Below are 23,724 nucleotides of genomic sequence, written 5' to 3'. Positions count from 1 at the left end.
AGAACAACCCAGTGTTGTTGATATTTCGGAAGACAAGAAAATAAAGATAAAACAGACTTGGCAAAATCAGGCTACAAAGTTAAGGCTACAGAGCACTGGTCTTGAGGTAAAACTTTCCTAGGGCTCAAATACTAGAATGGACTAGTTGAACATCTTAGCGTTGTTGACCTTTCAGAGTTCTTGAATTGTATCCAGTTAGAAAACGTATGGCTCTGTGTCCTTTTTTAAAGTTAAGGGTTCAAAGCACTGGTCTTGAGTTAAAACCTCACTAAGGATTAAATATTAGTATGGACTAGAAGAAAAATCCAGTGTTGTCGACATTTCGAAAGACTTTTATTGCATCCAACATGAAAAGGTGTGGCTCTGTGGCGCAATGGATAGCGCATTGGACTTCTAGTGAGAGGCAGTGATTCAAAGGTTGTGGGTTCAAGCCCCACCAGACTCGTGTTTTGTGTCGTTAAGTCCTAGGCCTCCTTAGAACAGGCAAAAAATAATGAAATGGCTAAGGAAAAACTGATGAAGTAACAAAGGTTTGCAAATGCTGTCCTGTACAGTAGGATTGTCATTTCATTGGACTCCTGGCGAAGAGTAGTGATTCAAAGGTTGTGGGTTTGAGTCCCACCAGAGCTTTTTTTTGTTTCAAATGTGACAGAAAATTATTTTCTATATGCTTGGCTTAAGGGTTAAGAGCACTGGTCTTCAGTTAAAACCTCACTAAGGCTTAATTGTTAGTATGGACTAGTAGAACAACCCAGTGTTGTTGATATTTCGGAAGACAATAAAATAAAACTAAAACAGACTTGGCAAAATCAGGCTACAAAGTTAAGGCTACAGAGCACTGGTCTTGAGGTAAAACTTTCCTAGGGCTCAAATACTAGAATGGACTAGTAGAACATCTTAGCGTTGTTGACCTTTCGGAGGACTTGAATTGTATCCAGTTAGAAAACGTACGGCTCTGTGTCCTTTTTTAAAGTTAAGGGTTCAAAGCACTGGTCTTGAGTTAAAACCTCAGTAAGGATTAAATATTAGTATGGACTAGAGGAAAAATCCAGTGTTGTCGACATTTCGAAAGACTTTTATTGCATCCAACATGAGAAGGTGTGGCTCTGTGGCGCAATGGATAGCGCATTGGACTTCTAGTGAGAGGCAGTGATTCAAAGGTTGTGGGTTCGAGTCCCACCAGAGTCGTGTTTTGTGTCGTTAAGTCCTAGGCCTCCTTAGAACAGGCAAAAAATAATGAAATGGCTAAGGAAAAACTGATGAAGTAACAAAGGTTTGCAAATGCTGTCCTGTACAGTAGGATTGTCATTTCATTGGACTCCTGGCGAAGAGTAGTGATTCAAAGGTTGTGGGTTTGAGTCCCACCAGAGCTTTTTTTTGTTTCAAATGTGAAAGAAAATCATTTTCTATATGCTTGGCTTAAGGGTTAAGAGCACTGGTCTTCAGTTAAAACCTCACTAAGGCTTAATTGTTAGTATGGACTAGTAGAACAACCCAGTGTTGTTGATATTTCGGAAGACAATAAAATAAAAATAAAACAGACTTGGCAAAATCAGGCTACAAAGTTAAGGCTACAGAGCACTGGTCTTGAGGTAAAACTTTCCTAGGGCTCAAATACTAGAATGGACTAGTAGAACATCTTAGCGTTGTTGACCTTTCGGAGGACTTGAATTGTATCCAGTTAGAAAACGTACGGCTCTGTGTCCTTTTTTAAAGTTAAGGGTTCAAAGCACTGGTCTTGAGTTAAAACCTCACTAAGGATTAAATATTAGTATGGACTAGAGGAAAAATCCAGTGTTGTCGACATTTCGAAAGACTTTTATTGCATCCAACATGAGAAGGTGTGGCTCTGTGGCGCAATGGATAGCGCATTGGACTTCTAGTGAGAGGCAGTGATTCAAAGGTTGTGGGTTCGAGTCCCACCAGAGTCGTGTTTTGTGTCGTTAAGTCCTAGGCCTCCTTAGAACAGGCAAAAAATAATGAAATGGCTAAGGAAAAACTGATGAAGTAACAAAGGTTTGCAAATGCTGTCCTGTACAGTAGGATTGTCATTTCATTGGACTCCTGGCGAAGAGTAGTGATTCAAAGGTTGTGGGTTTGAGTCCCACCAGAGCTTTTTTTTGTTTCAAATGTGACAGAAAATCATTTTCTATATGCTTGGCTTAAGGGTTAAGAGCACTGGTCTTCAGTTAAAACCTCACTAAGGCTTAATTGTTAGTATGGACTAGTAGAACAACCCAGTGTTGTTGATATTTCGGAAGACAATAAAATAAAACTAAAACAGACTTGGCAAAATCAGGCTACAAAGTTAAGGCTACAGAGCACTGGTCTTGAGGTAAAACTTTCCTAGGGCTCAAATACTAGAATGGTTTAGTAGAACATCTTAGCGTTGTTGACCTTTCGGAGGACTTGAATTGTATCCAGTTAGAAAACGTACGGCTCTGTGTCCTTTTTTAAAGTTAAGGGTTCAAAGCACTGGTCTTGAGTTAAAACCTCAGTAAGGATTAAATATTAGTATGGACTAGAGGAAAAATCCAGTGTTGTCTACATTTCGAAAGACTTTTATTGCATCCAACATGAGAACGTGTGGCTCTGTGGCGCAATGGATAGCGCATTGGACTTCTAGTGAGAGGCAGTGATTCAAAGGTTGTGGGTTCGAGTCCCACCAGAGTCGAGTTTTGTGTCATTAAGTCTTAAGCCACCTTAGAACAGGCAAAAAAGAATGAAATGGCTAAGGAAAAATTGATGAAGTAACAAAGGTCTGCTGACGCTGTCCTTTACAGTAGGATCGTCATTTCATTGGACTCCTGGCGAAGAGTAGTGATTCAAAGGTTGTGGGTTCGAGTTCCACCAGAGATTTTTTTTGTTTCAAATGTGACAGAAAATCATTTTCTATATGCTTGGCTTAAGGGTTAAGAGCACTGGTCTTCAGTTAAAACCTCACTAAGGCTTAATTGTTAGTATGGACTAGTAGAACAACCCAGTGTTGTTGATATTTCGGAAGACAAGAAAATAAAACTAAAACAGACTTGGCAAAATCAGGCTACAAAGTTAAGGCTACAGAGCACTGGTCTTGAGGTAAAACTTTCCTAGGGCTCAAATACTAGAATGGACTAGTTGAACATCTTAGCGTTGTTGACCTTTCAGAGGACTTGAATTGTATCCACTTAGAAAACGTATGGCTCTGTGTCCTTTTTTAAAGTTAAGGGTTCAAAGTACTGGTCTTGAGTTAAAACCTCACTAAGGATTAAATATTAGTATGGACTAGAGGAAAAATCCAGTGTTGTCGACATTTCGAAAGACTTTTATTGCATCCAACATGAGAACGTGTGGCTCTGTGGCGCAATGGATAGCGCATTGGACTTCTAGTGAGAGGCAGTGATTCAAAGGTTGTGGGTTAAGAGCACTGGTCTTCAGTTAAAACCTCACTAAGGCTTAATTGTTAGTATGGACTAGTAGAACACCCCAGTGTTGTTGATATTTCGGAAGACAAGAAAATAAAAATAAAACAGACTTGGCAAAATCAGGCTACAAAGTTAAGGCTACAGAGCACTGGTCTTGAGGTAAAACTTTCCTAGGGCTCAAATACTAGAATGGACTAGTTGAACATCTTAGCGTTGTTGACCTTTCAGAGGACTTGAATTGTATCCAGTTAGAAAACGTATGGCTCTGTGTCCTTTTTTAAAGTTAAGGGTTCAAAGCACTGGTCTTGAGTTAAAACCTCACTAAGGATTAAATATTAGTATGGACTAGAGGAAAAATCCAGTGTTGTCGACATTTCGAAAGACTTTTATTGCATCCAACATGAGAAGGTGTGGCTCTGTGGCGCAATGGATAGCGCATTGGACTTCTAGTGAGAGGCAGTGATTCAAAGGTTGTGGGTTCAAGTCCCACCAGACTCGTGTTTTGTGTCGTTAAGTCCTAGGCCTCCTTAGAACAGGCAAAAAATAATGAAATGGCTAAGGAAAAACTGATGAAGTAACAAAGGTTTGCAAATGCTGTCCTGTACAGTAGGATTGTCATTTCATTGGACTCCTGGCGAAGAGTAGTGATTCAAAGGTTGTGGGTTTGAGTCCCACCAGAGCTTTTTTTTGTTTCAAATGTGACAGAAAATCATTTTCTATATGCTTGGCTTAAGGGTTAAGAGCACTGGTCTTCAGTTAAAACCTCACTAAGGCTTAATTGTTAGTATGGACTAGTAGAACAACCCAGTGTTGTTGATATTTCGGAAGACAATAAAATAAAACTAAAACAGACTTGGCAAAATCAGGCTACAAAGTTAAGGCTACAGAGCACTGGTCTTGAGGTAAAACTTTCCTAGGGCTCAAATACTAGAATGGACTAGTAGAACATCTTAGCGTTGTTGACCTTTCGGAGGACTTGAATTGTATCCAGTTAGAAAACGTACGGCTCTGTGTCCTTTTTTAAAGTTAAGGGTTCAAAGCACTGGTCTTGAGTTAAAACCTCAGTAAGGATTAAATATTAGTATGGACTAGAGGAAAAATCCAGTGTTGTCGACATTTCGAAAGACTTTTATTGCATCCAACATGAGAAGGTGTGGCTCTGTGGCGCAATGGATAGCGCATTGGACTTCTAGTGAGAGGCAGTGATTCAAAGGTTGTGGGTTCGAGTCCCACCAGAGTCGAGTTTTGTGTCATTAAGTCTTAAGCCACCTTAGAACAGGCAAAAAAGAATGAAATGGCTAAGGAAAAACTGATGAAGTAACAAAGGTTTGGTAATGCTGTCCTGTACAGTAGGATTGTCATTTCATTGGACTCCTGGCGAAGAGTAGTGATTCAAAGGTTGTGGGTTCGAGTCCCACCAGAGCTTTTTTTTGTTTCAAATGTGACAGAAAATCATTTTCTATATGCTTGGCTTAAGGGTTAAGAGCACTGGTCTTCAGTTAAAACCTCACTAAGGCTGAATTGTTAGTATGGACTAGTAGAACAACCCAGTGTTGTTGATATTTCGGAAGACAATAAAATAAAACTAAAACAGACTTGGCAAAATCAGGCTACAAAGTTAAGGCTACAGAGCACTGGTCTTGAGGTAAAACTTTCCTAGGGCTCAAATACTAGAATGGACTAGTAGAACATCTTAGCGTTGTTGACCTTTCGGAGGACTTGAATTGTATCCAGTTAGAAAACGTATGGCACTGTGTCCTTTTTTAAAGTTAAGGGTTCAAAGCACTGGTCTTGATTTAAAACCTCACTAAGGATTAAATATTAGTATGGACTAGAGGAAAAATCCAGTGTTGTCGACATTTCGAAAGACTTTTATTGCATCCAACATGAGAACAAGTGGCTCTGTGGCGCAATGGAAAGCGCATTGGACTTCTAGTGAGATTCAGCAATTCAAAGGTTGTGAGTTCGAGCCCCACCAGAGTCGAGTTTTGTGTCGTTAAGTCCAAGGCCTCCTTAAAACAGGCAAAAAATAATGAAATGGCTAAGGAAAAACTGATGAAGTAACAAAGGTTTGCTAATGCTGTCCTGTACAGTAGGATTATCATTTCATTGGACTCCTGGCGAAGAGTAGTGATTCAAAGGTTGTGGGTTAGAGTCCCACCAGAGTCAAGTTTTGTGTCATTAAGTCTTAAGCCACCTTAGAACAGGCAAAAAAGAATGAAATGGCTAAGGAAAAATTGATGAAGTAACAAAGGTCTGCTGATGCTGTCCTTTACAGTAGGATCGTCATTTCATTGGACTCCTGGCGAAGAGTAGTGATTCAAAGGTTGTGGGTTCGAGTTCCACCAGAGATTTTTTTTGTTTCAAATGTGACAGAAAATCATTTTCTATATGCTTGGCTTAAGGGTTAAGAGCACTGGTCTTCAGTTAAAACCTCACTAAGGCTTAATTGTTAGTATGGACTAGTAGAACAACCCAGTGTTGTTGATATTTCGGAAGACAAGAAAATAAAACTAAAACAGACTTGGCAAAATCAGGCTACAAAGTTAAGGCTACAGAGCAGTGGTCTTGAGGTAAAACTTTCCTAGGGCTCAAATACTAGAATGGACTAGTTGAACATCTTAGCGTTGTTGACCTTTCAGAGGACTTGAATTGTATCCAGTTAGAAAACGTATGGCTCTGTGTCCTTTTTTAAAGTTAAGGGTTCAAAGCACTGGTCTTGAGTTAAAACCTCACTAAGGATTAAATATTAGTATGGACTAGAGGAAAAATCCAGTGTTGTCGACATTTCGAAAGACTTTTATTGCATCCAACATGAGAACGTGTGGCTCTGTGGCGCAATGGATAGCGCATTGGACTTCTAGTGAGAGGCAGTGATTCAAAGGTTGTGGGTTCGAGTCCCACCAGAGTCGTGTTTTGTGTCGTTAACTTCTAGGCCTCCTTAGAACAGGCAAAAAATAGTGAAATGGCTAAGGAAAAACTGATGAAGTAACAAAGGTTTGCTAATGCTGTCCTGTACAGTAGGATTGTCATTTCATTGGACTCCTGGCGAAGAGTAGTGATTCAAAGGTTGTGGGTTTGAGTTCCACCAGAGATTTTTTTTGTTTCAAATGTGACAGAAAATCATTTTCTATATGCTTGGCTGAAGGGTTAAGAGCACTGGTCTTCAGTTAAAACCTCACTAAGGCTTAATTGTTAGTATGGACTAGTAGAACAACCCAGTGTTGTTGATATTTCGGAAGACAAGAAAATAAAACTAAAACAGACTTGGCAAAATCAGGCTACAAAGTTAAGGCTACAGAGCACTGGTCTTGAGGTAAAACTTTCCTAGGGCTCAAATACTAGAATGGACTAGTAGAACATCTTAGCGTTGTTGACCTTTCGGAGGACTTGAATTGTATCCAGTTAGAAAACGTACGGCTCTGTGTCCTTTTTTAAAGTTAAGGGTTCAAAGCACTGGTCTTGAGTTAAAACCTCACTAAGGATTAAATATTAGTATGGACTAGAGGAAAAATCCAGTGTTGTCGACATTTCGAAAGACTTTTATTGCATCCAACATGAGAATGTGTGGGTCTGTGGCGCAATGGATAGCGCATTGGACTTCTAGTGAGAGGCAGTGATTCAAAAGTTGTGGGTTCGAGTCCCACCAGAGTTGTGTTTTGTGTCGTTAAGTCCTAGGCCTCCTTAGAACAGGCAAAAAATAATGAAATGGCTAAGGAAAAACTGATGAAGTAACAAAGGTTTGCAAATGCTGTCCTGTACAGTAGGATTGTCATTTCATTGGACTCCTGGCGAAGAGTAGTGATTCAAAGGTTGTGGGTTCGAGTCCCACCAGAGCTTTTTTTTGTTTCAAATGTGACAGAAAATCATTTTCTATATGCTTGGCTTAAGGGTTAAGAGCACTGGTCTTCAGTTAAAACCTCACTAAGGCTTAATTGTTAGTATGGACTAGTAGAACAACCCAGTGTTGTTGATATTTCGGAAGACAATAAAATAAAACTAAAACAGACTTGGCAAAATCAGGCTACAAAGTTAAGGCTACAGAGCACTGGTCTTGAGGTAAAACTTTCCTAGGGCTCAAATACTAGAATGGACTAGTAGAACATCTTAGCGTTGTTGACCTTTCGGAGGACTTGAATTGTATCCAGTTAGAAAACGTACGGCTCTGTGTCCTTTTTTAAAGTTAAGGGTTCAAAGCACTGGTCTTGAGTTAAAACCTCACTAAGGATTAAATATTAGTATGGACTAGAGGAAAAATCCAGTGTTGTCGACATTTCGAAAGACTTTTATTGCATCCAACATGAGAACGTGTGGCTCTGTGGCGCAATGGATAGCGCATTGGACTTCTAGTGAGAGGCAGTGATTCAAAGGTTGTGGGTTCGAGTCCCACCAGAGTCGTGTTTTGTGTCGTTAACTCCTAGGCCTCCTTAGAACAGGCAAAAAATAATGAAATGGCTAAGGAAAAACTGATGAAGTAACAAAGGTTTGCTAATGCTGTCCTGTACAGTAGGATTGTCATTTCATTGGACTCCTGGCAAAGAGTAGTGATTCAAAGGTTGTGGGTTCGAGTTCCACCAGAGATTTTTTTTGTTTCAAATGTGACAGAAAATCATTTTCTATATGCTTGGCTTAAGGGTTAAGAGCACTGGTCTTCAGTTAAAACCTCACTAAGGCTTAATTGTTAGTATGGACTAGTAGAACAACCCAGTGTTGTTGATATTTCGGAAGACAAGAAAATAAAACTAAAACAGACTTGGCAAAATCAGGCTACAAAGTTAAGGCTACAAAGCACTGGTCTTGAGGTAAAACTTTCCTAGGGCTCAAATACTAGAATGGACTAGTTGAACATCTTAGCATTGTTGTCCTTTCAGAGGACTTGAATTGTATCCAGTTAGAAAACGTATGGCTCTGTGTCCTTTTTTAAAGTTAATGGTTCAAAGCACTGGTCTTGAGTTAAAACCTCACTAAGGATTAAATATTAGTATGGACTAGAGGAAAAATCCAGTGTTGTCGACATTTCGAAAGACTTTTATTGCATCCAACATGAGAACAAGTGGCTCTGTGGCGCAATGGAAAGCGCATTGGACTTCTAGTGAGATTCAGCAATTCAAAGGTTGTGAGTTCGAGCCCCACCAGAGTCGAGTTTTGTGTCGTTAAGTCCAAGGCCTCCTTAAAACAGGCAAAAAATAATGAAATGGCTAAGGAAAAACTGATGAAGTAACAAAGGTTTGCTAATGCTGTCCTGTACAGTAGGATTATCATTTCATTGGACTCCTGGCAAAGAGTAGTGATTCAAAGGTTGTGGGTTAGAGTCCCACCAGAGTCAAGTTTTGTGTCATTAAGTCTTAAGCCACCTTAGAACAGGCAAAAAAGAATGAAATGGCTAAGGAAAAATTGATGAAGTAACAAAGGTCTGCTGATGCTGTCCTTTACAGTAGGATCGTCATTTCATTGGACTCCTGGCGAAGAGTAGTGATTCAAAGGTTGTGGGTTCGAGTTCCACCAGAGCTTTTTTTTGTTTCAAATGTGACAGAAAATCATTTTCTATATGCTTGGCTTAAGGGTTAAGAGCACTGGTCTTCAGTTAAAACCTCACTAAGGCTTAATTGTTAGTATGGACTAGTAGAACAACCCAGTGTTGTTGATATTTCGAAAGACAATAAAATAAAACTAAAACAGACTTGGCAAAATCAGGCTACAAAGTTAAGGCTACAGAGCAGTGGTCTTGAGGTAAAACTTTCCTAGGGCTCAAATACTAGAATGGACTAGTAGAACATCTTAGCGTTGTTGACCTTTCGGAGGACTTGAATTGTATCCAGTTAGAAAACGTACGGCTCTGTGTCCTTTTTTAAAGTTAAGGGTTGAAATGGCTAAGGAAAAACTGATGAAGTAACAAAGGTTTGCTAATGCTGTCCTGTACAGTAGGATTGTCATTTCATTGGACTCCTGGCGAAGAGTAGTGATTCAAAGGTTGTGGGTTCGAGTCCCACCAGAGCTTTTTTTTGTTTCAAATGTGACAGAAAATCATTTTCTATATGCTTGGCTTAAGGGTTAAGAGCACTGGTCTTCAGTTAAAACCTCACTGAGGCTTAATTGTTAGTATGGACTAGTAGAACAACCCAGTGTTGTTGATATTTCGGAAGACAATAAAATAAAACTAAAACAGACTTGGCAAAATCAGGCTACAAAGTTAAGGCTACAGAGCACTGGTCTTGAGGTAAAACTTTCCTAGGGCTTAAATACTAGAATGGACTAGTAGAACATCTTAGCGTTGTTGACCTTTCGGAGGACTTGAATTGTATCCAGTTAGAAAACGTACGGCTCTGTGTCCTTTTTTAAAGTTAAGGGTTCAAAGCACTGGTCTTGAGTTAAAACCTCACTAAGGATTAAATATTAGTATGGACTAGAGGAAAAATCCAGTGTTGTCGACATTTCGAAAGACTTTTATTGCATCCAACATGAGAACGTGTGGCTCTGTGGTGCAATGGATAGCGCATTGGACTTCTAGTGAGAGGCAGTGATTCAAAGGTTGTGGGTTCGAGTCCCACCAGAGTTGAGTTTTGTGTCATTAAGTCTTAAGCCACCTTAGAACAGGCAAAAAAGAATGAAATGGCTAAGGAAAAATTGATGAAGTAACAAAGGTCTGCTGATGCTGTCATGTACAGTAGGATCGTCATTTCATTGGACTCCTGGCGAAGAGTAGTGATTCAAAGGTTGTGGGTTCGATTACACCAGAGCTTTTTTTTGTTTCAAATGTGACAGAAAATCATTTTCTATATGCTTGGCTTAAGGGTTAAGAGCACTGGTCTTCAGTTAAAACCTCACTAAGGCTTAATTGTTAGTATGGACTAGTAGAACAACCCAGTGTTGTTGATATTTCGAAAGACAATAAAATAAAACTAAAACAGACTTGGCAAAATCAGGCTACAAAGTTAAGGCTACAGAGCAGTGGTCTTGAGGTAAAACTTTCCTAGGGCTCAAATACTAGAATGGACTAGTAGAACATCTTAGCGTTGTTGACCTTTCGGAGGACTTGAATTGTATCCAGTTAGAAAACGTACGGCTCTGTGTCCTTTTTTAAAGTTAAGGGTTCAAAGCACTGGTCTTGAGTTAAAACCTCACTAAGGATTAAATATTAGTATGGACTAGAGGAAAAATCCAGTGTTGTCGACATTTCGAAAGACTTTTATTGCATCCAACATGAGAACGTGTGGCTCTGTGGCGCAATGGATAGCGCATTGGACTTCTAGTGAGAGGCAGTGATTCAAAGGTTGTGGGTTCGAGTCCCACCAGAGTCATGTTTTGTGTCGTTAAGTCCTAGGCCTCCTTAGAACAGGCAAAAAATATTGAAATGGCTAAGGAAAAACTGATGAAGTAACAAAGGTTTGCTAATGCTGTCCTGTACAGTAGGATTGTCATTTCATTGGACTCCTGGCGAAGAGTAGTGATTCCAAGGTTGTGGGTTTGAGTCCCACCAGAGCTTTTTTTTGTTTCAAATGTGACAGAAAATCATTTTCTATATGCTTGGCTTAAGGGTTAAGAGCACTGGTCTTCAGTTAAAACCTCACTGAGGCTTAATTGTTAGTATGGACTAGTAGAACAACCCAGTGTTGTTGATATTTCGAAAGACAATAAAATAAAACTAAAACAGACTTGAGTTAAAACCTCACTAAGGATTAAATATTAGTATGGACTAGAGGAAAAATCCAGTGTTGTCGACATTTCGAAAGACTTTTATTGCATCCAACATGAGAACGTGTGGCTCTGTGGTGCAATGGATAGCGCATTGGACTTCTAGTGAGAGGCAGTGATTCAAAGGTTGTGGGTTCGAGTCCCACCAGAGTTGAGTTTTGTGTCATTAAGTCTTAAGCCACCTTAGAACAGGCAAAAAAGAATGAAATGGCTAAGGAAAAATTGATGAAGTAACAAAGGTCTGCTGATGCTGTCCTTTACAGTAGGATCGTCATTTCATTGGACTCCTGGCGAAGAGTAGTGATTCAAAGGTTGTGGGTTCGATTACACCAGAGCTTTTTTTTGTTTCAAATGTGACAGAAAATCATTTTCTATATGCTTGGCTTAAGGGTTAAGAGCACTGGTCTTCAGTTAAAACCTCACTAAGGCTTAATTGTTAGTATGGACTAGTAGAACAACCCAGTGTTGTTGATATTTCGAAAGACAATAAAATAAAACTAAAACAGACTTGGCAAAATCAGGCTACAAAGTTAAGGCTACAGAGCAGTGGTCTTGAGGTAAAACTTTCCTAGGGCTCAAATACTAGAATGGACTAGTAGAACATCTTAGCGTTGTTGACCTTTCGGAGGACTTGAATTGTATCCAGTTAGAAAACGTACGGCTCTGTGTCCTTTTTTAAAGTTAAGGGTTCAAAGCACTGGTCTTGAGTTAAAACCTCACTAAGGATTAAATATTAGTATGGACTAGAGGAAAAATCCAGTGTTGTCGACATTTCGAAAGACTTTTATTGCATCCAACATGAGAACGTGTGGCTCTGTGGCGCAATGGATAGCGCATTGGACTTCTAGTGAGAGGCAGTGATTCAAAGGTTGTGGGTTCGAGTCCCACCAGAGTCATGTTTTGTGTCGTTAACTCCTAGGCCTCCTTAGAACAGGCAAAAAATAATGAAATGGCTAAGGAAAAACTGATGAAGTAACAAAGGTTTGCTAATGCTGTCCTGTACAGTAGGATTGTCATTTCATTGGACTCCTGGCGAAGAGTAGTGATTCAAAGGTTATGGGTTCGAGTTCCACCAGAGATTTTTTTTGTTTCAAATGTGACAGAAAATCATTTTCTATATGCTTGGCTTAAGGGTTAAGAGCACTGGTCTTCAGTTAAAACCTCACTAAGGCTTAATTGTTAGTATGGACTAGTAGAACAACCCAGTGTTGTTGATATTTCGGAAGACAAGAAAATAAAACTAAAACAGACTTGGCAAAATCAGGCTACAAAGTTAAGGCTACAGAGCACTGGTCTTGAGGTAAAACTTTCCTAGGGCTCAAATACTAGAATGGACTAGTTGAACATCTTAGCGTTGTTGACCTTTCAGAGGACTTGAATTGTATCCAGTTAGAAAACGTATGGCTCTGTGTCCTTTTTTAAAGTTAAGGGTTCAAAGCACTGGTCTTGAGTTAAAACCTCACTAAGGATTAAATATTAGTATGGACTAGAGGAAAAAACCAGTGTTGTCGACATTTCGAAAGACTTTTATTGCATCCAACATGAGAAGGTGTGGCTCTGTGGCGCAATGGATAGCGCATTGGACTTCTAGTGAGAGGCAGTGTTTCAAAGGTTTTGGGTTCGAGTTCCACCAGAGTCGTGTTTTGTGTCGTTAAGTCCTAGGCCTCCGTAGAACAGGCAAAAAATAATGAAATGGCTAAGGAAAAACTGATGAAGTAACAAAGGTTTGCTAATGCTGTCCTGTACAGTAGGGTTGTCATTTCATTGGACTCCTGGCGAAGAGTAGTGATTCAAAGGTTGTGGGTTCGAGTCCCACCAGAGCTTTTTTTTGTTTCAAATGTGACAGAAAATCATTTTCTATATGCTTGGCTTAAGGGTTAAGAGCACTGGTCTTCAGTTAAAACCTCACTGAGGCTTAATTGTTAGTATGGACTAGTAGAACAACCCAGTGTTGTTGATATTTCGGAAGACAATAAAATAAAACTAAAACAGACTTGGCAAAATCAGGCTACAAAGTTAAGGCTACAGAGCACTGGTCTTGAGGTAAAACTTTCCTAGGGCTTAAATACTAGAATGGACTAGTAGAACATCTTAGCGTTGTTGACCTTTCGGAGGACTTGAATTGTATCCAGTTAGAAAACGTACGGCTCTGTGTCCTTTTTTAAAGTTAAGGGTTCAAAGCACTGGTCTTGAGTTAAAACCTCACTAAGGATTAAATATTAGTATGGACTAGAGGAAAAATCCAGTGTTGTCGACATTTCGAAAGACTTTTATTGCATCCAACATGAGAACGTGTGGCTCTGTGGTGCAATGGATGGCGCATTGGACTTCTAGTGAGAGGCAGTGATTCAAAGGTTGTGGGTTCGAGTCCCACCAGAGTCGAGTTTTGTGTCATTAAGTCTTAAGCCACCTTAGAACAGGCAAAAAAGAATGAAATGGCTAAGGAAAAATTGATGAAGTAACAAAGGTCTGCTGATGCTGTCCTTTACAGTAGGATCGTCATTTCATTGGACTCCTGGCGAAGAGTAGTGATTCAAAGGTTGTGGGTTCGATTCCACCAGAGCTTTTTTTTTGTTTCAAATGTGCCAGAAAATCATTTTCTATATGCTTGGCTTAAGGGTTAAGAGCACTGGTCTTCAGTTAAAACCTCACTAAGGCTTAATTGTTAGTATGGACTAGTAGAACAACCCAGTGTTGTTGATATTTGGGAAGACAAGAAAATAAAACTAAAACAGACTTGGCAAAATCAGGCTACAAAGTTAAGGCTACAGAGCACTGGTCTTGAGGTAAAACTTTCCTAGGGCTCAAATACTAGAATGGACTAGTTGAACATCTTAGCGTTGTTGACCTTTCAAAGGACTTGAATTGTATCCAGTTAGAAAACGTATGGCTCTGTGTCCTTTTTTAAAGTTAAGGGTTCAAAGCACTGGTCTTGAGTTAAAACCTCACTAAGGATTAAATATTAGTATGGACTAGAGGAAAAATCCAGTGTTGTCGACATTTCGAAAGACTTTTATTGCATCCAACATGAGAACGTGTGGCTCTGTGGCGCAATGGATAGCGCATTGGACTTCTAGTGAGAGGCAGTGATTCAAAGGTTGTGGGTTCGAGTCCCACCAGAGTCGTGTTTTGTGTCGTTAACTCCTAGGCCACCTTAGAACAGGCAAAAAATAGTGAAATGGCTAAGGAAAAACTGATGAAGTAACAAAGGTTTGCTAATGCTGTCCTGTACAGTAGGATTGTCATTTCATTGGACTCCTGGCGAAGAGTAGTGATTCAAAGGTTGTGGGTTCGAGTTCCACCAGAGATTTTTTTTGTTTCAAATGTGACAGAAAATCATTTTCTATATGCTTGGCTTAAGGGTTAAGAGCACTGGTCTTCAGTTAAAACCTCACTAAGGCTTAATTGTTAGTATGGACTAGTAGAACAACCCAGTGTTGTTGATATTTCGGAAGACAAGAAAATAAAACTAAAACAGACTTGGCAAAATCAGGCTACAAAGTTAAGGCTACAGAGCACTGGTCTTGAGGTAAAACTTTCCTAGGGCTCAAATACTAGAATGGACTAGTTGAACATCTTAGCGTTGTTGACCTTTCAGAGGACTTGAATTGTATCCAGTTAGAAAACGTATGGCTCTGTGTCCTTTTTTAAAGTTAAGGGTTCAAAGCACTGGTCTTGAATTAAAACCTCACTAAGGATTAAATATTAGTATGGACTAGAGGAAAAATCCAGTGTTGTCGACATTTCAAAAGACTTTTATTGCATCCAACATGAGAAGGTGTGGCTCTGTGGCGCAATGGATAGCGCATTGGACTTCTAGTGAGAGGCAGTAATTCAAAGGTTGTGGGTTCGAGTCCCACCAGAGTCATGTTTTGTGTCGTTAAGTCCTAGGCCTCCTTAGAACAGGCAAAAAATAATGAAATGGCTAAGGAAAAACTGATGAAGTAACAAAGGTTTGCTAATGCTGTCCTGTACAGTAGGATTGTCATTTCATTGGACTCCTGGCGAAGAGTAGTGATTCAAAGGTTGTGGGTTCGATTCCACCAGAGCTTTTTTTTGTTTCAAATGTGACAGAAAATCATTTTCTATATGCTTGGCTTAAGGGTTAAGAGCACTGGTCTTCAGTTAAAACCTCACTAAGGCTTAATTGTTAGTATGGACTAGTAGAACAACCCAGTGTTGTTGATATTTCGAAAGACAATAAAATAAAACTAAAACAGACTTGGCAAAATCAGGCTACAAAGTTAAGGCTACAGAGCAGTGGTCTTGAGGTAAAACTTTCCTAGGGCTCAAATACTAGAATGGACTAGTAGAACATCTTAGCGTTGTTGACCTTTCGGAGGACTTGAATTGTATCCAGTTAGAAAACGTACGGCTCTGTGTCCTTTTTTAAAGTTAAGGGTTCAAAGCACTGGTCTTGAGTTAAAACCTCACTAAGGATTAAATATTAGTATGGACTAGAGGAAAAATCCAGTGTTGTCGACATTTGGAAAGACTTTTATTGCATCCAACATGAGAACGTGTGGCTCTGTGGCGCAATGGAAAGCGCATTGGACTTCTAGTGAGAGGCAGTGATTCAAAGGTTGTGGGTTCGAGTCCCACCAGAGTCGTGTTTTGTGTCGTTAACTCCTAGGCCTCCTTAGAACAGGCAAAAAATAATGAAATGGCTAAGGAAAAACTGATGAAGTAACAAAGGTTTGCTAATGCTGTCCTGTACAGTAGGATTGTCATTTCATTGGACTCCTGGCGAAGAGTAGTGATTCAAAGGTTGTGGGTTCGAGTTCCACCAGAGATTTTTTTTGTTTCAAATGTGACAGAAAATCATTTTCTATATGCTTGGCTTAAGGGTTAAGAGCACTGGTCTTCAGTTAAAACCTCACTAAGGCTTAATTGTTAGTATGGACTAGTAGAACAACCCAGTGTTGTTGATATTTCGGAAGACAAGAAAATAAAACTAAAACAGACTTGGCAAAATCAGGCTACAAAGTTAAGGCTACAGAGCACTGGTCTTGAGGTAAAACTTTCCTAGGGCTCAAATACTAGAATGGACTAGTTGAACATCTTAGCGTTGTTGACCTTTCAGAGGACTTGAATTGTATCCAGTTAGAAAACGTATGGCTCTGTGTCCTTTTTTAAAGTTAAGGGTTCAAAGCACTGGTCTTGAGTTAAAACCTCACTAAGGATTAAATATTAGTATGGACTAGAGGAAAAATCCAGTGTTGTCGACATTTGGAAAGACTTTTATTGCATCCAACATGAGAACGTGTGGCTGCGCAATGGATAGCGCATTGGACTTCTAGTGAGAGGCAGTGATTCAAAGGTTGTGGGTTCGAGTCCCACCAGAGTCGAGTTTTGTGTCATTAAGTCTTAAGCCACCTTAGAACAGGCAAAAAAGAATGAAATGGCTAAGGAAAAATTGATGAAGTAACAAAGGTTTGCTAATGCTGTCCTTTACAGTAGGATCGTCATTTCATTGGACTCCTGGCGAAGAGTAGTGATTCAAAGGTTGTGGGTTCGATTCCACCAGAGCTTTTTTTTGTTTCAAATGTGACAGAAAATCATTTTCTATATGCTTGGCTTAAGGGTTAAGAGCACTGGTCTTCAGTTAAAACCTCACTAAGGCTTAATTGTTAGTATGAACTAGTAGAACAACCCAGTGTTGTTGATATTTCGAAAGACAATAAAATAAAACTAAAACAGACTTGGCAAAATCAGGCTACAAAGTTAAGGCTACAGAGCACTGGTCTTGAGGTAAAACTTTCCTAGGGCTCAAATACTAGAATGGACTAGTAGAACATCTTAGCGTTGTTGACCTTTCGGAGGACTTGAATTGTATCCAGTTAGAAAACGTACGGCTCTGTGTCCTTTTTTAAAGTTAAGGGTTCAAAGCACTGGTCTTGAGTTAAAACCTCACTAAGGATTAAATATTAGTATGGACTAGAGGAAAAATCCAGTGTTGTCGACATTTCGAAAGACTTTTATTGCATCCAACATGAGAACGTGTGGCTCTGTGGTGCAATGGATAGCGCATTGGACTTCTAGTGAGAGGCAGTGATTCAAAGGTTGTGGGTTCGAGTCCCACCAGAGTCGAATTTTGTGTCATTAAGTCTTAAGCGACCTTAGAACAGGCAAAAAAGAATGAAATGGCTAAGGAAAAATTGATGAAGTAACAAAGGTCTGCTGATGCTGTCCTTTACAGTAGGATCGTCATTTCATTGGACTCCTGGCGAAGAGTAGTGATTCAAAGGTTGTGGGTTCGATTCCACCAGAGCTTTTTTTTGTTTCAAATGTGACAGAAAATCATTTTCTATATGCTTGGCTTAAGGGTTAAGAGCACTGGTCTTCAGTTAAAACCTCACTAAGGCTTAATTGTTAGTATGGACTAGTAGAACAACCCAGTGTTGTTGATATTTCGAAAGACAATAAAATAAAACTAAAACAGACTTGGCAAAATCAGGCTACAAAGTTAAGGCTACAGAGCAGTGGTCTTGAGGTAAAACTTTCCTAGGGCTCAAATACTAGAATGGACTAGTAGAACATCTTAGCGTTGTTGACCTTTCGGAGGACTTGAATTGTATCCAGTTAGAAAACGTACGGCTGTGTCCTTTTTTAAAGTTAAGGGTTCAAAGCACTGGTCTTGAGTTAAAACCTCACTAAGGATTAAATATTAGTATGGACTAGAGGAAAAATCCAGTGTTGTCGACATTTCGAAAGACTTTTATTGCATCCAACATGAGAACGTGTGGCTCTGTGGCGCAATGGATAGCGCATTGGACTTCTAGTGAGAGGCAGTGATTCAAAGGTAGTGGGTTCGAGTCCCACCAGAGTCGTGTTTTGTGTCGTTAACTCCTAGGCCTCCTTAGAACAGGCAAAAAATAATGAAATGGCTAAGGAAAAACTGATGAAGTAACAAAGGTTTGCTAATGCTGTCCTGTACAGTAGGATTGTCATTTCATTGGACTCCTGGCGAAGAGTAGTGATTCAAAGGTTGTGGGTTCGAGTTCCACCAGAGATTTTTTTTGTTTCAAATGTGACAGAAAATCATTTTCTATATGCTTGGCTTAAGGGTTAAGAGCACTGGTCTTCAGTTAAAACCTCACTAAGGCTTAATTGTTAGTATGGACTAGTAGAACAACCCAGTGTTGTTGATATTTCGGAAGACAAGAAAATAAAACTAAAACAGACTTGGCAAAATCAGGCTACAAAGTTAAGGCTACAGAGCACTGGTCTTGAGGTAAAACTTTCCTAGGGCTTAAATACTAGAATGGACTAGTAGAACATCTTAGCGTTGTTGACCTTTCGGAGGACTTGAATTGTATCCAGTTAGAAAACGTACGGCTCTGTGTCCTTTTTTAAAGTTAAGGGTTCAAAGCACTGGTCTTGAGTTAAAACCTCACTAAGGATTAAATATTAGTATGGACTAGAGGAAAAATCCAGTGTTGTCGACATTTCGAAAGACTTTTATTGCATCCAACATGAGAACGTGTGGCTCTGTGGTGCAATGGATGGCGCATTGGACTTCTAGTGAGAGGCAGTGATTCAAAGGTTGTGGGTTCGAGTCCCACCAGAGTCGAGTTTTGTGTCATTAAGTCTTAAGCCACCTTAGAACAGGCAAAAAAGAATGAAATGGCTAAGGAAAAATTGATGAAGTAACAAAGGTCTGCTGATGCTGTCCTTTACAGTAGGATCGTCATTTCATTGGACTCCTGGCGAAGAGTAGTGATTCAAAGGTTGTGGGTTCGATTCCACCAGAGCTTTTTTTTTGTTTCAAATGTGCCAGAAAATCATTTTCTATATGCTTGGCTTAAGGGTTAAGAGCACTGGTCTTCAGTTAAAACCTCACTAAGGCTTAATTGTTAGTATGGACTAGTAGAACAACCCAGTGTTGTTGATATTTGGGAAGACAAGAAAATAAAACTAAAACAGACTTGGCAAAATCAGGCTACAAAGTTAAGGCTACAGAGCACTGGTCTTGAGGTAAAACTTTCCTAGGGCTCAAATACTAGAATGGACTAGTTGAACATCTTAGCGTTGTTGACCTTTCAAAGGACTTGAATTGTATCCAGTTAGAAAACGTATGGCTCTGTGTCCTTTTTTAAAGTTAAGGGTTCAAAGCACTGGTCTTGAGTTAAAACCTCACTAAGGATTAAATATTAGTATGGACTAGAGGAAAAATCCAGTGTTGTCGACATTTCGAAAGACTTTTATTGCATCCAACATGAGAACGTGTGGCTCTGTGGCGCAATGGATAGCGCATTGGACTTCTAGTGAGAGGCAGTGATTCAAAGGTTGTGGGTTCGAGTCCCACCAGAGTCGTGTTTTGTGTCGTTAACTCCTAGGCCACCTTAGAACAGGCAAAAAATAGTGAAATGGCTAAGGAAAAACTGATGAAGTAACAAAGGTTTGCTAATGCTGTCCTGTACAGTAGGATTGTCATTTCATTGGACTCCTGGCGAAGAGTAGTGATTCAAAGGTTGTGGGTTCGAGTTCCACCAGAGATTTTTTTTGTTTCAAATGTGACAGAAAATCATTTTCTATATGCTTGGCTTAAGGGTTAAGAGCACTGGTCTTCAGTTAAAACCTCACTAAGGCTTAATTGTTAGTATGGACTAGTAGAACAACCCAGTGTTGTTGATATTTCGGAAGACAAGAAAATAAAACTAAAACAGACTTGGCAAAATCAGGCTACAAAGTTAAGGCTACAGAGCACTGGTCTTGAGGTAAAACTTTCCTAGGGCTCAAATACTAGAATGGACTAGTTGAACATCTTAGCGTTGTTGACCTTTCAGAGGACTTGAATTGTATCCAGTTAGAAAACGTATGGCTCTGTGTCCTTTTTTAAAGTTAAGGGTTCAAAGCACTGGTCTTGAATTAAAACCTCACTAAGGATTAAATATTAGTATGGACTAGAGGAAAAATCCAGTGTTGTCGACATTTCAAAAGACTTTTATTGCATCCAACATGAGAAGGTGTGGCTCTGTGGCGCAATGGATAGCGCATTGGACTTCTAGTGAGAGGCAGTAATTCAAAGGTTGTGGGTTCGAGTCCCACCAGAGTCATGTTTTGTGTCGTTAAGTCCTAGGCCTCCTTAGAACAGGCAAAAAATAATGAAATGGCTAAGGAAAAACTGATGAAGTAACAAAGGTTTGCTAATGCTGTCCTGTACAGTAGGATTGTCATTTCATTGGACTCCTGGCGAAGAGTAGTGATTCAAAGGTTGTGGGTTCGATTCCACCAGAGCTTTTTTTTGTTTCAAATGTGACAGAAAATCATTTTCTATATGCTTGGCTTAAGGGTTAAGAGCACTGGTCTTCAGTTAAAACCTCACTAAGGCTTAATTGTTAGTATGGACTAGTAGAACAACCCAGTGTTGTTGATATTTCGAAAGACAATAAAATAAAACTAAAACAGACTTGGCAAAATCAGGCTACAAAGTTAAGGCTACAGAGCAGTGGTCTTGAGGTAAAACTTTCCTAGGGCTCAAATACTAGAATGGACTAGTAGAACATCTTAGCGTTGTTGACCTTTCGGAGGACTTGAATTGTATCCAGTTAGAAAACGTACGGCTCTGTGTCCTTTTTTAAAGTTAAGGGTTCAAAGCACTGGTCTTGAGTTAAAACCTCACTAAGGATTAAATATTAGTATGGACTAGAGGAAAAATCCAGTGTTGTCGACATTTGGAAAGACTTTTATTGCATCCAACATGAGAACGTGTGGCTCTGTGGCGCAATGGAAAGCGCATTGGACTTCTAGTGAGAGGCAGTGATTCAAAGGTTGTGGGTTCGAGTCCCACCAGAGTCGTGTTTTGTGTCGTTAACTCCTAGGCCTCCTTAGAACAGGCAAAAAATAATGAAATGGCTAAGGAAAAACTGATGAAGTAACAAAGGTTTGCTAATGCTGTCCTGTACAGTAGGATTGTCATTTCATTGGACTCCTGGCGAAGAGTAGTGATTCAAAGGTTGTGGGTTCGAGTTCCACCAGAGATTTTTTTTGTTTCAAATGTGACAGAAAATCATTTTCTATATGCTTGGCTTAAGGGTTAAGAGCACTGGTCTTCAGTTAAAACCTCACTAAGGCTTAATTGTTAGTATGGACTAGTAGAACAACCCAGTGTTGTTGATATTTCGGAAGACAAGAAAATAAAACTAAAACAGACTTGGCAAAATCAGGCTACAAAGTTAAGGCTACAGAGCACTGGTCTTGAGGTAAAACTTTCCTAGGGCTCAAATACTAGAATGGACTAGTTGAACATCTTAGCGTTGTTGACCTTTCAGAGGACTTGAATTGTATCCAGTTAGAAAACGTATGGCTCTGTGTCCTTTTTTAAAGTTAAGGGTTCAAAGCACTGGTCTTGAGTTAAAACCTCACTAAGGATTAAATATTAGTATGGACTAGAGGAAAAATCCAGTGTTGTCGACATTTGGAAAGACTTTTATTGCATCCAACATGAGAACGTGTGGCTGCGCAATGGATAGCGCATTGGACTTCTAGTGAGAGGCAGTGATTCAAAGGTTGTGGGTTCGAGTCCCACCAGAGTCGAGTTTTGTGTCATTAAGTCTTAAGCCACCTTAGAACAGGCAAAAAAGAATGAAATGGCTAAGGAAAAATTGATGAAGTAACAAAGGTTTGCTAATGCTGTCCTTTACAGTAGGATCGTCATTTCATTGGACTCCTGGCGAAGAGTAGTGATTCAAAGGTTGTGGGTTCGATTCCACCAGAGCTTTTTTTTGTTTCAAATGTGACAGAAAATCATTTTCTATATGCTTGGCTTAAGGGTTAAGAGCACTGGTCTTCAGTTAAAACCTCACTAAGGCTTAATTGTTAGTATGAACTAGTAGAACAACCCAGTGTTGTTGATATTTCGAAAGACAATAAAATAAAACTAAAACAGACTTGGCAAAATCAGGCTACAAAGTTAAGGCTACAGAGCACTGGTCTTGAGGTAAAACTTTCCTAGGGCTCAAATACTAGAATGGACTAGTAGAACATCTTAGCGTTGTTGACCTTTCGGAGGACTTGAATTGTATCCAGTTAGAAAACGTACGGCTCTGTGTCCTTTTTTAAAGTTAAGGGTTCAAAGCACTGGTCTTGAGTTAAAACCTCACTAAGGATTAAATATTAGTATGGACTAGAGGAAAAATCCAGTGTTGTCGACATTTCGAAAGACTTTTATTGCATCCAACATGAGAACGTGTGGCTCTGTGGTGCAATGGATAGCGCATTGGACTTCTAGTGAGAGGCAGTGATTCAAAGGTTGTGGGTTCGAGTCCCACCAGAGTCGAATTTTGTGTCATTAAGTCTTAAGCCACCTTAGAACAGGCAAAAAAGAATGAAATGGCTAAGGAAAAATTGATGAAGTAACAAAGGTCTGCTGATGCTGTCCTTTACAGTAGGATCGTCATTTCATTGGACTCCTGGCGAAGAGTAGTGATTCAAAGGTTGTGGGTTCGATTCCACCAGAGCTTTTTTTTGTTTCAAATGTGACAGAAAATCATTTTCTATATGCTTGGCTTAAGGGTTAAGAGCACTGGTCTTCAGTTAAAACCTCACTAAGGCTTAATTGTTAGTATGGACTAGTAGAACAACCCAGTGTTGTTGATATTTCGAAAGACAATAAAATAAAACTAAAACAGACTTGGCAAAATCAGGCTACAAAGTTAAGGCTACAGAGCAGTGGTCTTGAGGTAAAACTTTCCTAGGGCTCAAATACTAGAATGGACTAGTAGAACATCTTAGCGTTGTTGACCTTTCGGAGGACTTGAATTGTATCCAGTTAGAAAACGTACGGCTGTGTCCTTTTTTAAAGTTAAGGGTTCAAAGCACTGGTCTTGAGTTAAAACCTCACTAAGGATTAAATATTAGTATGGACTAGAGGAAAAATCCAGTGTTGTCGACATTTCGAAAGACTTTTATTGCATCCAACATGAGAACGTGTGGCTCTGTGGCGCAATGGATAGCGCATTGGACTTCTAGTGAGAGGCAGTGATTCAAAGGTAGTGGGTTCGAGTCCCACCAGAGTCGTGTTTTGTGTCGTTAACTCCTAGGCCTCCTTAGAACAGGCAAAAAATAATGAAATGGCTAAGGAAAAACTGATGAAGTAACAAAGGTTTGCTAATGCTGTCCTGTACAGTAGGATTGTCATTTCATTGGACTCCTGGCGAAGAGTAGTGATTCAAAGGTTGTGGGTTCGAGTTCCACCAGAGATTTTTTTTGTTTCAAATGTGACAGAAAATCATTTTCTATATGCTTGGCTTAAGGGTTAAGAGCACTGGTCTTCAGTTAAAACCTCACTAAGGCTTAATTGTTAGTATGGACTAGTAGAACAACCCAGTGTTGTTGATATTTCGGAAGACAAGAAAATAAAACTAAAACAGACTTGGCAAAATCAGGCTACAAAGTTAAGGCTACAGAGCACTGGTCTTGAGGTAAAACTTTCCTAGGGCTCAAATACTAGAATGGACTAGTTGAACATCTTAGCGTTGTTGACCTTTCAGAGGACTTGAATTGTATCCAGTTAGAAAACGTATGGCTCTGTGTCCTTTTTTAAAGTTAAGGGTTCAAAGCACTGGTCTTGAGTTAAAACCTCACTAAGGATTAAATATTAGTATGGACTAGAGGAAAAATCCAG

The 23,724-nt window shown here is 39.6% G+C and overlaps 27 non-coding genes across 27 annotated transcripts; all 27 read left to right on the top strand.

The window, feature by feature from the left end:
- Positions 1-359: 359 nt before the first annotated feature.
- Positions 360-445, top strand: TRNAR-UCU (transfer RNA arginine (anticodon UCU)). Its single transcript is given in 2 exon segments — positions 360-396; positions 410-445. It is a non-coding gene; the product is annotated as a tRNA-Arg (tRNA).
- A 657-nt stretch (positions 446-1,102) lies between these two features.
- Positions 1,103-1,188, top strand: TRNAR-UCU (transfer RNA arginine (anticodon UCU)). The gene is given in 2 exon segments: positions 1,103-1,139; positions 1,153-1,188. It is a non-coding gene; the product is annotated as a tRNA-Arg (tRNA).
- Positions 1,189-1,845: 657 nt separating this feature from the next.
- TRNAR-UCU (transfer RNA arginine (anticodon UCU)) lies at positions 1,846-1,931 on the top strand. Its single transcript is given in 2 exon segments — positions 1,846-1,882; positions 1,896-1,931. It is a non-coding gene; the product is annotated as a tRNA-Arg (tRNA).
- A 657-nt stretch (positions 1,932-2,588) lies between these two features.
- Positions 2,589-2,674, top strand: TRNAR-UCU (transfer RNA arginine (anticodon UCU)). Its single transcript is given in 2 exon segments — positions 2,589-2,625; positions 2,639-2,674. It is a non-coding gene; the product is annotated as a tRNA-Arg (tRNA).
- A 1,142-nt stretch (positions 2,675-3,816) lies between these two features.
- On the top strand, positions 3,817-3,902 carry TRNAR-UCU (transfer RNA arginine (anticodon UCU)). The gene is given in 2 exon segments: positions 3,817-3,853; positions 3,867-3,902. It is a non-coding gene; the product is annotated as a tRNA-Arg (tRNA).
- A 657-nt stretch (positions 3,903-4,559) lies between these two features.
- Positions 4,560-4,645, top strand: TRNAR-UCU (transfer RNA arginine (anticodon UCU)). The gene is given in 2 exon segments: positions 4,560-4,596; positions 4,610-4,645. It is a non-coding gene; the product is annotated as a tRNA-Arg (tRNA).
- Positions 4,646-5,302: 657 nt separating this feature from the next.
- On the top strand, positions 5,303-5,388 carry TRNAR-UCU (transfer RNA arginine (anticodon UCU)). Its single transcript is given in 2 exon segments — positions 5,303-5,339; positions 5,353-5,388. It is a non-coding gene; the product is annotated as a tRNA-Arg (tRNA).
- Positions 5,389-6,230: 842 nt separating this feature from the next.
- On the top strand, positions 6,231-6,316 carry TRNAR-UCU (transfer RNA arginine (anticodon UCU)). Its single transcript is given in 2 exon segments — positions 6,231-6,267; positions 6,281-6,316. It is a non-coding gene; the product is annotated as a tRNA-Arg (tRNA).
- A 1,400-nt stretch (positions 6,317-7,716) lies between these two features.
- On the top strand, positions 7,717-7,802 carry TRNAR-UCU (transfer RNA arginine (anticodon UCU)). The gene is given in 2 exon segments: positions 7,717-7,753; positions 7,767-7,802. It is a non-coding gene; the product is annotated as a tRNA-Arg (tRNA).
- Positions 7,803-8,459: 657 nt separating this feature from the next.
- TRNAR-UCU (transfer RNA arginine (anticodon UCU)) lies at positions 8,460-8,545 on the top strand. Its single transcript is given in 2 exon segments — positions 8,460-8,496; positions 8,510-8,545. It is a non-coding gene; the product is annotated as a tRNA-Arg (tRNA).
- A 1,329-nt stretch (positions 8,546-9,874) lies between these two features.
- On the top strand, positions 9,875-9,960 carry TRNAR-UCU (transfer RNA arginine (anticodon UCU)). Its single transcript is given in 2 exon segments — positions 9,875-9,911; positions 9,925-9,960. It is a non-coding gene; the product is annotated as a tRNA-Arg (tRNA).
- A 656-nt stretch (positions 9,961-10,616) lies between these two features.
- On the top strand, positions 10,617-10,702 carry TRNAR-UCU (transfer RNA arginine (anticodon UCU)). Its single transcript is given in 2 exon segments — positions 10,617-10,653; positions 10,667-10,702. It is a non-coding gene; the product is annotated as a tRNA-Arg (tRNA).
- A 462-nt stretch (positions 10,703-11,164) lies between these two features.
- Positions 11,165-11,250, top strand: TRNAR-UCU (transfer RNA arginine (anticodon UCU)). The gene is given in 2 exon segments: positions 11,165-11,201; positions 11,215-11,250. It is a non-coding gene; the product is annotated as a tRNA-Arg (tRNA).
- Positions 11,251-11,906: 656 nt separating this feature from the next.
- Positions 11,907-11,992, top strand: TRNAR-UCU (transfer RNA arginine (anticodon UCU)). The gene is given in 2 exon segments: positions 11,907-11,943; positions 11,957-11,992. It is a non-coding gene; the product is annotated as a tRNA-Arg (tRNA).
- A 657-nt stretch (positions 11,993-12,649) lies between these two features.
- On the top strand, positions 12,650-12,920 carry TRNAR-UCU (transfer RNA arginine (anticodon UCU)). Its single transcript has 2 exons — positions 12,650-12,686; positions 12,885-12,920. It is a non-coding gene; the product is annotated as a tRNA-Arg (tRNA).
- A 472-nt stretch (positions 12,921-13,392) lies between these two features.
- Positions 13,393-13,478, top strand: TRNAR-UCU (transfer RNA arginine (anticodon UCU)). The gene is given in 2 exon segments: positions 13,393-13,429; positions 13,443-13,478. It is a non-coding gene; the product is annotated as a tRNA-Arg (tRNA).
- Positions 13,479-14,135: 657 nt separating this feature from the next.
- On the top strand, positions 14,136-14,221 carry TRNAR-UCU (transfer RNA arginine (anticodon UCU)). The gene is given in 2 exon segments: positions 14,136-14,172; positions 14,186-14,221. It is a non-coding gene; the product is annotated as a tRNA-Arg (tRNA).
- A 657-nt stretch (positions 14,222-14,878) lies between these two features.
- On the top strand, positions 14,879-14,964 carry TRNAR-UCU (transfer RNA arginine (anticodon UCU)). Its single transcript is given in 2 exon segments — positions 14,879-14,915; positions 14,929-14,964. It is a non-coding gene; the product is annotated as a tRNA-Arg (tRNA).
- Positions 14,965-15,620: 656 nt separating this feature from the next.
- On the top strand, positions 15,621-15,706 carry TRNAR-UCU (transfer RNA arginine (anticodon UCU)). The gene is given in 2 exon segments: positions 15,621-15,657; positions 15,671-15,706. It is a non-coding gene; the product is annotated as a tRNA-Arg (tRNA).
- Positions 15,707-17,100: 1,394 nt separating this feature from the next.
- On the top strand, positions 17,101-17,186 carry TRNAR-UCU (transfer RNA arginine (anticodon UCU)). Its single transcript is given in 2 exon segments — positions 17,101-17,137; positions 17,151-17,186. It is a non-coding gene; the product is annotated as a tRNA-Arg (tRNA).
- Positions 17,187-17,840: 654 nt separating this feature from the next.
- TRNAR-UCU (transfer RNA arginine (anticodon UCU)) lies at positions 17,841-17,926 on the top strand. The gene is given in 2 exon segments: positions 17,841-17,877; positions 17,891-17,926. It is a non-coding gene; the product is annotated as a tRNA-Arg (tRNA).
- A 657-nt stretch (positions 17,927-18,583) lies between these two features.
- TRNAR-UCU (transfer RNA arginine (anticodon UCU)) lies at positions 18,584-18,669 on the top strand. Its single transcript is given in 2 exon segments — positions 18,584-18,620; positions 18,634-18,669. It is a non-coding gene; the product is annotated as a tRNA-Arg (tRNA).
- Positions 18,670-19,326: 657 nt separating this feature from the next.
- On the top strand, positions 19,327-19,412 carry TRNAR-UCU (transfer RNA arginine (anticodon UCU)). Its single transcript is given in 2 exon segments — positions 19,327-19,363; positions 19,377-19,412. It is a non-coding gene; the product is annotated as a tRNA-Arg (tRNA).
- A 657-nt stretch (positions 19,413-20,069) lies between these two features.
- Positions 20,070-20,155, top strand: TRNAR-UCU (transfer RNA arginine (anticodon UCU)). The gene is given in 2 exon segments: positions 20,070-20,106; positions 20,120-20,155. It is a non-coding gene; the product is annotated as a tRNA-Arg (tRNA).
- Positions 20,156-20,811: 656 nt separating this feature from the next.
- TRNAR-UCU (transfer RNA arginine (anticodon UCU)) lies at positions 20,812-20,897 on the top strand. The gene is given in 2 exon segments: positions 20,812-20,848; positions 20,862-20,897. It is a non-coding gene; the product is annotated as a tRNA-Arg (tRNA).
- Positions 20,898-22,291: 1,394 nt separating this feature from the next.
- Positions 22,292-22,377, top strand: TRNAR-UCU (transfer RNA arginine (anticodon UCU)). The gene is given in 2 exon segments: positions 22,292-22,328; positions 22,342-22,377. It is a non-coding gene; the product is annotated as a tRNA-Arg (tRNA).
- A 654-nt stretch (positions 22,378-23,031) lies between these two features.
- On the top strand, positions 23,032-23,117 carry TRNAR-UCU (transfer RNA arginine (anticodon UCU)). Its single transcript is given in 2 exon segments — positions 23,032-23,068; positions 23,082-23,117. It is a non-coding gene; the product is annotated as a tRNA-Arg (tRNA).
- Positions 23,118-23,724: the final 607 nt, after the last annotated feature.

This window comes from Hyla sarda, chromosome 3 (genome assembly GCF_029499605.1).
Source record: "Hyla sarda isolate aHylSar1 chromosome 3, aHylSar1.hap1, whole genome shotgun sequence".
NCBI classification, from domain to species: Eukaryota; Metazoa; Chordata; class Amphibia; order Anura; family Hylidae; genus Hyla; species Hyla sarda.
The sequence above is the reverse complement of the archived record's forward strand: the minus strand, read 5'-3'. Positions and strand labels throughout refer to the sequence as shown.